The sequence below is a fragment of the Nyctibius grandis genome, chromosome 27, assembly GCF_013368605.1.
Source record: "Nyctibius grandis isolate bNycGra1 chromosome 27, bNycGra1.pri, whole genome shotgun sequence".
In the NCBI taxonomy this organism is placed as follows: Eukaryota; Metazoa; Chordata; class Aves; order Nyctibiiformes; family Nyctibiidae; genus Nyctibius; species Nyctibius grandis.
In genome coordinates, this window is record NC_090684.1 from 2965368 (window position 1) to 2973738 (window position 8371).

Consider the following 8371-nt stretch of genomic DNA (forward strand, 5'->3'; position numbering starts at 1 on the left):
CTTCTGCAAAAATCAGGCTTAACCGATGATTTCCCTTTAAAACCAGTACGAAACTTCGTAATAATTTGCCTTTAATGTCTCCCAGGCTGGGAACTTGTAGGTGGAGTTTTAGCCCAAAATGAATTGAATCAGCCAAGTTGTATCAGCCAAGTTACAAACCCATCAAAACCCGAGGCCAGATCCTGATCTCATCCCCGGGGGTATAAATCCAGCGTCGCTCCGCTGGAATCAACGGGGAAGATTTTTGTCATGGTGCCGGCTAGCAGAGAGCAGAATTGGACCCCGAGGGTTTCTAATGGAAACACTGACTGACTCTTAAGCACAAGGCAGCGTCGGGCGTCTGTAAAATCTCTCTCCATTCAAGGGCTAAATATAGGGAGAGCGAGCGCCAGCGCTTCGCCTTTCAGTGCTCAGGGATAAATAAACCCCCGACGGCTGCTGCGGGAGAGGCTCTGCTGGAAATGCCAGGGGCTGGCGGGGGGTCCCGCTGCTCCCAGCTCCCCTCCGGCCGGGGGTGCCCGCAGGGTGCTGGTGGGGAGGCAGGGCTGGGGGAGATGCTCCCAGGTGATGCTGGTGCAAAAGGAGTTTGGGGTTTTTTTTCCCCCTGCCTCTTCTTCCCCTTTTCTCTCTCTGCTGCTGAGCTTCAGCACCCACAGATGCTGTTTGCAAGGCTCAGATTCATGCTCAGAGCGAGGAGAGCAGCCTGGGTGGGTGCTGCTGGTGGGAAGGGTCCCATCATAATCACACCAATTCCCTTCTCTGCCTTTTGCCTGCTTTGCCTCACTCGGTTCTGGGCTTTCCCCTTGCTCCAGGACATCTCCCCGTGGCTTTGCAGCCCCAGAAAAACCCCACAGCCATGGGATTGTTAATAACCCCATTGCCCTGCTATTGCTAATAAACCTCTCCTGGCCCATTTCTGCTCTCGATTACACTAACAGCCCTGTTAATTTCTAATTAAGCAGCTACTTCATTGAGGGAGGGGGGCTGGAAATAAAAAGCAAAACAGAAGAGGAGAGATTTGGGCCTCGTTTTGCTTTATGAATGTAATTAGGAGACAAAATGGTTCACTCACCTAAGGAATTCGTCACCAAACTGCCTGCAGCTGACAGACACGCTGTGTTTTCCTGGGGAGCCCCGTGACTGACGGCGCTTTTCCTTTCCCCACCCCTACACGTTCCCAGTTGGAGCTGGAGCCACGACAGGCTCTAAAGCTATTAGTGCCTGTTATTAAACCCCTAATATTCGTAACAGCTGAGGCAAAGCCTCTGAGCTGCCTCTTCCCAAGCACCCGTGGGCAGGGTGAGGGGGAACGCCGTGTCTCAGGGATGTCATGAAGCCTCACCAGAGCTGTTGGCACAATGGAGCTCCTTCTTTCTCCATGGAGTATCTCATGAGGATACCCTGTGGTTAGGACAACGCAAATACCCCCCTCATTGAGATCTGGGGGACCCCCTGGTCCCCTCTGAAGGGAGTTGGAAGTCGCTAGATCCTCAGCTCCATCTCAAAATGAACATTTTTCCTTCCAGTTCCGACCTCGTTTCATTCCTCACATCAAGGAGGAACCTTGTACTCGGTGTTTGCATCACAGTAACACCTCTGGGACCTTAGTGGGACTGAGGAAAGTCCCTGCTGCCGGGAGTGACAACGCGGTGGGTAGTGCTGAAAGAGAGGAGAGAGAAGTGACAGCGCGGGAGAGCCGCTCTCCCGTCACTCGCAAGCTGTCAGTCCCGGAGCTGGGGAGGCGGAGGAGCACCCGGGCTCCTGAGTCCTACTTTGGTGCCTTCCTTCCAGAGATGGAGGAAAAAGCCAGGCTGGTGCAGGAGGCCTCTTCCCCCAGGGCTGGAGATGCTCTTGGTCCCAGGCTGAGCACTGCAGTACCCAGTATGGTGATGCTGCAGAGCCCGTGGTACTGGGACACAGCAGGGATGGGGACACCACGGGGATGGGGACACTGCAGGGATGGGGACACCGCTGCAAAGTCCCCTTCTGGGGGGCATTTGTGCCCTCTTGCTGCCCCTCCGTAACACCTCAGGGTCAGGAGCAGCCCTCTGAAAGGAAGGTGCTTCCCTCCAGCCCAGCTCACCCCACTGCTCCCAAAAATCTGCTTGTGGGAGCCCAAAGCACCGGCGAAAGCCCAGGGAGAGCAGTCGCAGGTCGCTGTGCCACCGTGCAGACTGAGCTGGCACATGGAGCCCGAGCAGGGCTGGCACTGCCCCAGCAAACCCACCCGGAGCCTGCAGACACCCACCTCCTCCGCTCCCACGTGCTTCACCGCATGGAGTCAGGCTTCGGCACACTGTGACCACAAAGGCGAAGCCTCCCCTGACCCTGCGTTAAGGCTCCGTGTCGGGGCCCTGGGCAATACATTTCAGGGGCGTTTTGCTGGTGTCGATGCCACAGGGCAAAGCTGGGGTGAGCTCAGCCCCTGCAAACACCCACCGTGAGGGGGAGAGAGGTGGCAAAGGTGGGTTGAAAGAGTAGAAGATGAAAAGGTGACCTCTTCCCAAAGCGGAGAAAGAGGGAGGAGAGACAACCATGAACACTGCCAACGGCGTCCACAGGAAAACAAAAAGAAACGACTATTTTATTTGAATAATAACCATCAATAATGCATTGCTAAGAAGCTGCAGATGACTGCAATTAAAAAAAGCATTGCATTCCCTGAGCAAAATCTAAATTATTCCTCACAGCTTCTCCGCTCGCTGAGCTATATTAAAATGAAGCGGTTCCTGGAGCGGCATGGCTCAGCAGAGCTGGGGAGCCCGGGTGGAAGGCATAAAAGAAGAAAAAAAGATGAGGAGAAAGAAGAAGAGCCCTAATGTAGGGGGTTATAAATATTTTACAGCCGAGGAGGAGTGGGGAGCCACGGATATAGCTGCAATTGCGGGCGTCCATGGTGGGAGGGAGGAATTAATCACAGAAACGGACGAGAAACTTTTCTTGAGGAACACATGCCCACACCCACGGCCAAAACGGCTCAGGAGGGTCCCTGGGTGCTGGGGACAGACAGTTTCAGGTTTGCTCCAGAGGGTGCAGATGTGATTTGGCAATGATGACCTATCTCTGCCCAGTGCCATGGGCAGCGTGCCGGGGCCGGGACAGGCACCGTCGATTCAGGGGAGGTTCAGGTTGGACATTAGGAAGCATTTCTTCTCAGCAAGGGTCATTAGACATTGGAAGGGGCTGCCCAGGGAGGTGGTGGAGTCACCATCTCTGGAGGGGTTTAAGACAAGACTGGACATGGCACTTAGTGCCGTGGTCTAGTTGACACGGTGGTGTCAGGGCAATGTTTGGACTCGATGAGCCCAGAGGGCTCTTCCAACCTGGTTGATTCTGTGATTCCTCTGGAAACACTGCACCTTGCACCCTGACGTTCCCCAAGCCACCACCCAGAGCAAACACCAGCTGGCAACTCCTCCTATCGCTATCCAAACACCAGCTCCGCTACCCAGAGAGGAGCGAGCGGACACAGGTGCTGGGCTTTGCTGCATCTCACCCCTCCCTCAAGCCCTGGTGGGAAGGGAGCAGGGAACCAGCCCTCCAGCAATGTCACCCTCGATGGCTGTGCCACGACTGGGACAGCAAACCCGCTGTCTCCTTGACAGGGAGCAAACACTTGCCCAGAGGCAGCTTCACCTCATCCCCAGGAAAGCATCAGCAGAGCTGGAGCCGAGGGAGGTCAAGGCCGTTGATGCAGCTGCAGCCATTCTCTACCTCCACAAACTGCTCCGTCCCTGGAGCCCACTGAAGCCAGCGTGGGAGGCTGGGGCTTATCAGAAACCGCAGCGTGTGGCAGGACCAGGGGAACCCTCCCGAGGCCAAAACATTTTCTCTTTCCCTGGCAGCTCTCAGCTAGTGCTTCCCAGCAGCAGGGACATCCCCAACCTCTTCTCTGCCTCCTTCCTCCATGGGCTGAGCAGAGGGACAGTCCTGCAGGCAGTGTGGGACCCCTGCTCCCAGCTTGACCCTGGTCTCCATCTGCCACGTATCTGTCCCAGCACAGTCCTGGGTGCGACTGGAGTGCTGCCCAGAGCCACTGGCCCCAGCGTCTCTCCTCCCATATCTCCATCCACACTGACTGGAAAAGCTCCTTGGCACCTGCTGGGAGCCTCCGCAGGTATTAAAGCCTCCACAGGTATTAAAGCCTCTGCACCTAAGAGCGCCTCTTGAAAAATTAAAGCCTCAGTGAGAAAGAAATGAGTCATGGCAGGGAGAGATGAAGCTCACGGCATCTGCAAATCGCTGAAGAAAGGAGAGCCAGCAGCAGGACTGGGGCTGGCTGGAGCCGTGACCATCTCTGACGCACCGGGAGAAAGAGTGGAGATTAAATGGAAAGCAGCCAAGGCACGGGACACCCGACGGGGCGTGCTGGGTATTTGGGTGACAGCCACTGTACGGGTGAGGGCACCTTCCCTCGCCATATCTCATGCGTCCCCACCGAGCTGAGAGCAGCCCTTGTCTCTGCAGCCCTACAGACACCAAGCCCCAGCTTGGCGTCCAGGCACACCAGACCTGGCAAGACAGATCCCTGCCTTGTCCCCAAAGCCACGAGGACACCAGAGGCTCTGCTCCCCCCAAACCAGACCCAACCTCCTGGCCACCAACGCTTTCTGCTAAGTGCAGGACCCCACAACACAGCCAGCCCCAGCATAGAGTCACCTCGAATCCCAAACACCAACAGACCTAACGCTGCAACGCCTGACACCAACACACGAGCTGGAATAGCTTGTGCTGCGAATGTGGCACAGCTGTAGCTCTTCTGCAAGACGTGCATGTGCCTCACAGCAGCGGTGACGCCAGCGACTTATTTCCCCGCTGACTGCTGCGACGGCTGATCCCCGCCTCAGCCGTGACGTGTGAACCTGCCCCTCATTTCCAGTGGCACCAATATGTTTTCTTCCTGCCCTCTTTTCTCTGCCAGCCCCAGTTTGCTCCGTATGGGACACGACAGGCGATGATAAAGCACCCTGAGCGGTGCTGGGAGGCCCAAAGGCTGGCACAGCCCAGGCTCCCGAGGAGAAGAGCTAACAGAGGCCAAGGGCTGGGCTGGCCTCGCCAGCCAGCGGCGTCCCTGGCAGCTCACAGTGAACCCAGGTCACACGTGACACATCGCATACGTAAAGGATGTGTATGTAGGAGTCTCGAGCAGAGCTCCCAGTGCAAAAACAGTGTTGGCTTTGGGGAGGGAAGCCATAGGGTGTGCAGGCAGGAGGGTGAGGTGCATCCCTCCCTAAGCCCGAGCGTACGGCTGCATCCCAACCAAGGGGGTACCACAGGAGACAGGACAAGGGATGATCCCTCTGCAGAGCTGGGATGCTCTGTGTATATGGCTAAGGGTGCCTATAGCCAGGTGAGGCATTCAGAGGCGGGGACACCAGCCCATGGCCAGGACGCTCGTGTGCTCGGTTGCCAGGGCTGTGTGCTGTGTGGTCTGGCAGCCGCCGAGCTTTGTACGCGTATTTGTAAATACATTAAGCCCATGGTTTGCAGAGGAAGAGACGAGCCAAGTGCCTGCAATTGTCTGCACGGGAGCGTAACCTTTAGGGAGCGGAGCCTTTGCGCTCTTTACTGAGCTCAACACAAATTGTTCTGCTCGGCCGAGCTGGAAATTGGCTGCAGATACCATCACCCAGGTGGTGGGGCTGAAGAACAGACTCTCCTTTCAGTCATAGCCGTGGGCAGCACTGTGAGCAGACGGGGAGGAGGAACGGGACTGACGCTGTCCCTCGGGTCCACCACGGCGGCAGGTGTGGGCTCTACTCTGCCCACACAAAACCAGGCAGAGAGATGCCTGCAGCAGGGCTGGAGGGGAGGCAAAGATGCCTGTGTGCCCCAAGGAGAGCCTGGGAGGGCTTCAGCCCTCCAGACCCACGGCCCCATCACTTATCACTTTGTCCTGGTCCCCCTCTGACTAATTTCCTTCCTCCCATTCATCCCACCCTCCCGTGTCCATCCCTGCCCGCAGCCCCAGCCACCAGCCTTTCCTTCCCCCAGCTGACCTACACAGGGATTGGGAACGTGGCTTCCAACCCAAATCCTAGAGCAAACCAGAGACAAAGCGGCCGCAGGACCGAGGTGACTCCCTCCGGCAGCCCAGGAGATCGATGTCCAGCTTTTGGAACGGATCAGATGCTTTTTGTCATTCATCATCAGCTGACAAACGGCACCGCAGCGTTGGGCAACGGAGCCAGACGAAGCGCAGCCTCGCCGGTAGCGTAATTCAGGCACTGCCTTTAAAGGGAAAGGGCTCGCGGCGGCGGAGAGCCCACGGCACGATCTGCCCACGGTGACTAACTCGCTCCCTCGCACACCCTCTGCTCCGGGGCCGCAGCAGGAACCACTATCAGAAAGCAGAAGCCGGTTCCTTCCCTCTTGCTCCCCACTAAGATTTTCCAGTGACCCATCGTTCTGCAGCGCTAACGGAAACTCGCCCAGTCCCGGCCCGTTTCTTCTCCAGGGTGTTTGTTTGGGGTGGGTTTTCTTTTTTTCCAGCTGTCTCTTAGCATCATCTGCCCTGACCGCCCTCGGAGGACGAGCGTCATCCCTGGCATCACACTATCGCCTCCCAGCTTGGTTTTGCTCTGAGCACAGGAGCTCTGCAAGGACAAGTGCCTCATTCCCCTGCACCCCGCTCTGACATGGGTCACCAGGGTCCCCAGCGAAGGGGAACCAGCCCTGGGCACAGCACGATACAACCCATAACGGCAGGGGCTGGTTCCAGCATTACCGGGCACAGCTCTGCTGAGGACACGCTCCAGAGATGTGGCATCAGAGCAGCCAGGGAGCAGGGAGGGAGATGGATGCAGCGAGCCCCCCCTTTCCTGGGATTTGTTAGGGCGAGCTGGGAGCAGCAGCACAGGCTGCAGAGGGGGAGAAGCCACCCGAGGGGACAGACAGGCCTCCAGCACCCCAGCCTGGAGCACTCAAACATCCGAAAGGGACAGACCTGTTACCCACGCAGGTACCAGTCAGAAAACAAGGTAGAAAATTCAGACACTTGAGCACATTTTGGGATTCTGAGAAGCAGCTGGTGAAAGCCTCACGCACAGGTGCTGGGGGAGCCTTGCTCAACTCCCTCCTGGAGCCAGACCTGCCTGGCCACCATCACACAGCCCCCGGCCACCATCACACCTTCGCCTCTGGCAGCAAAAGGACTCTCAACCACGCTGGATCCAGCCCTCCTTGGCCAACGCCACCGACACGAACCGCAGCAGCATCTCCAAGCTCCATGCCTCGCCCTCACGCCAAGCCTGCTTCCTCCAGCCTTAATCAACTCCTCAATTACTAATTAAAAAGCCCCACAGACTGTAATCCCCAGTCCATGCCCAACTAGAGGCAACCAACAGCCAAAGAGCTCTCCTAGTGCTCGTTCCCTAAATCTGTTCCCAATTAGGAGTGGACTTACCCCTGCAATTAATTGCTGGAGTCATTCATTAGCAACTAGATATCACAGATGATCAGGCAGCAGAGTGGCTAATCAGTTCATAACGAATAGAGAGAGGATGGAGGCGGTGGTAAAGCCTCTGCACCTGGCCAGGGGACAGCAGAGGCTGGTGGCTTCCAGCAAAAGCTCCTGGCTTTGGGACAAGTGGGGCTTGGGTATTTTTTGCATGGTGCTGGGAGCGCTGCAGAGATGATGCTGGGGATGCTGCCAGCGCCAGGGGCTGTCACTGCAGACCAAGGACCTGCACCCAGCACAATGCAGAGCCTGTGTCCCGCTTTACCCCCATCCCGTGTCCCCAGCTGCCCGCTCCTCGTCACCGCGTCCAAGCCCCGAGGGGAGCCGGGATTGAAACAGCCCTTCCAAAGCAATCACTCCGAGCTAGTTGTTCTGACACAGCTCCAGGTACCAGCACGCCCTTGGGAGAGTGCTCTGCCCAGGGCCAGCGCTGGGCTGCGGGAGCTCCCAGGCTTTACCCCGAGCCGTGGGTGCTCCGCAGACCCAGGAAATCAGCGGGGTCAGTTCGTGTAACCGGCATCAAGCAAAGGCAGGAGTGTCCCCTGTCATGTGGCATCACCAGCCTTGCAGGAGACAGAGTGACACAGGTTGTAAGGAGAGCCCAAGCCCTTTCCTAACACCACCACAAACCAGGTTAAGGTCTCCCGTGCCTCAGTTTCCCCAGTTCCCCGCCGCCCTCCTCTCCCGGCACCGCAGGGTGTGTAAGGCACCGGGAGCCCGTTGGCTGCAGTCACCGCTGAGAGCACTGGCTGCTATTATTAGCTTTAAGGGAAGCGAAAGTGTTTCTGTGCCTCAGCATTTACTTTTCCCTCCTAATACAATCTGCATGGAAATGAATTAACCCCCCTACACCCACACCCACACGGGAAATCACCCGCCTGCAGGTGAAGAAGCTGCAGGGTCATTCCCCAG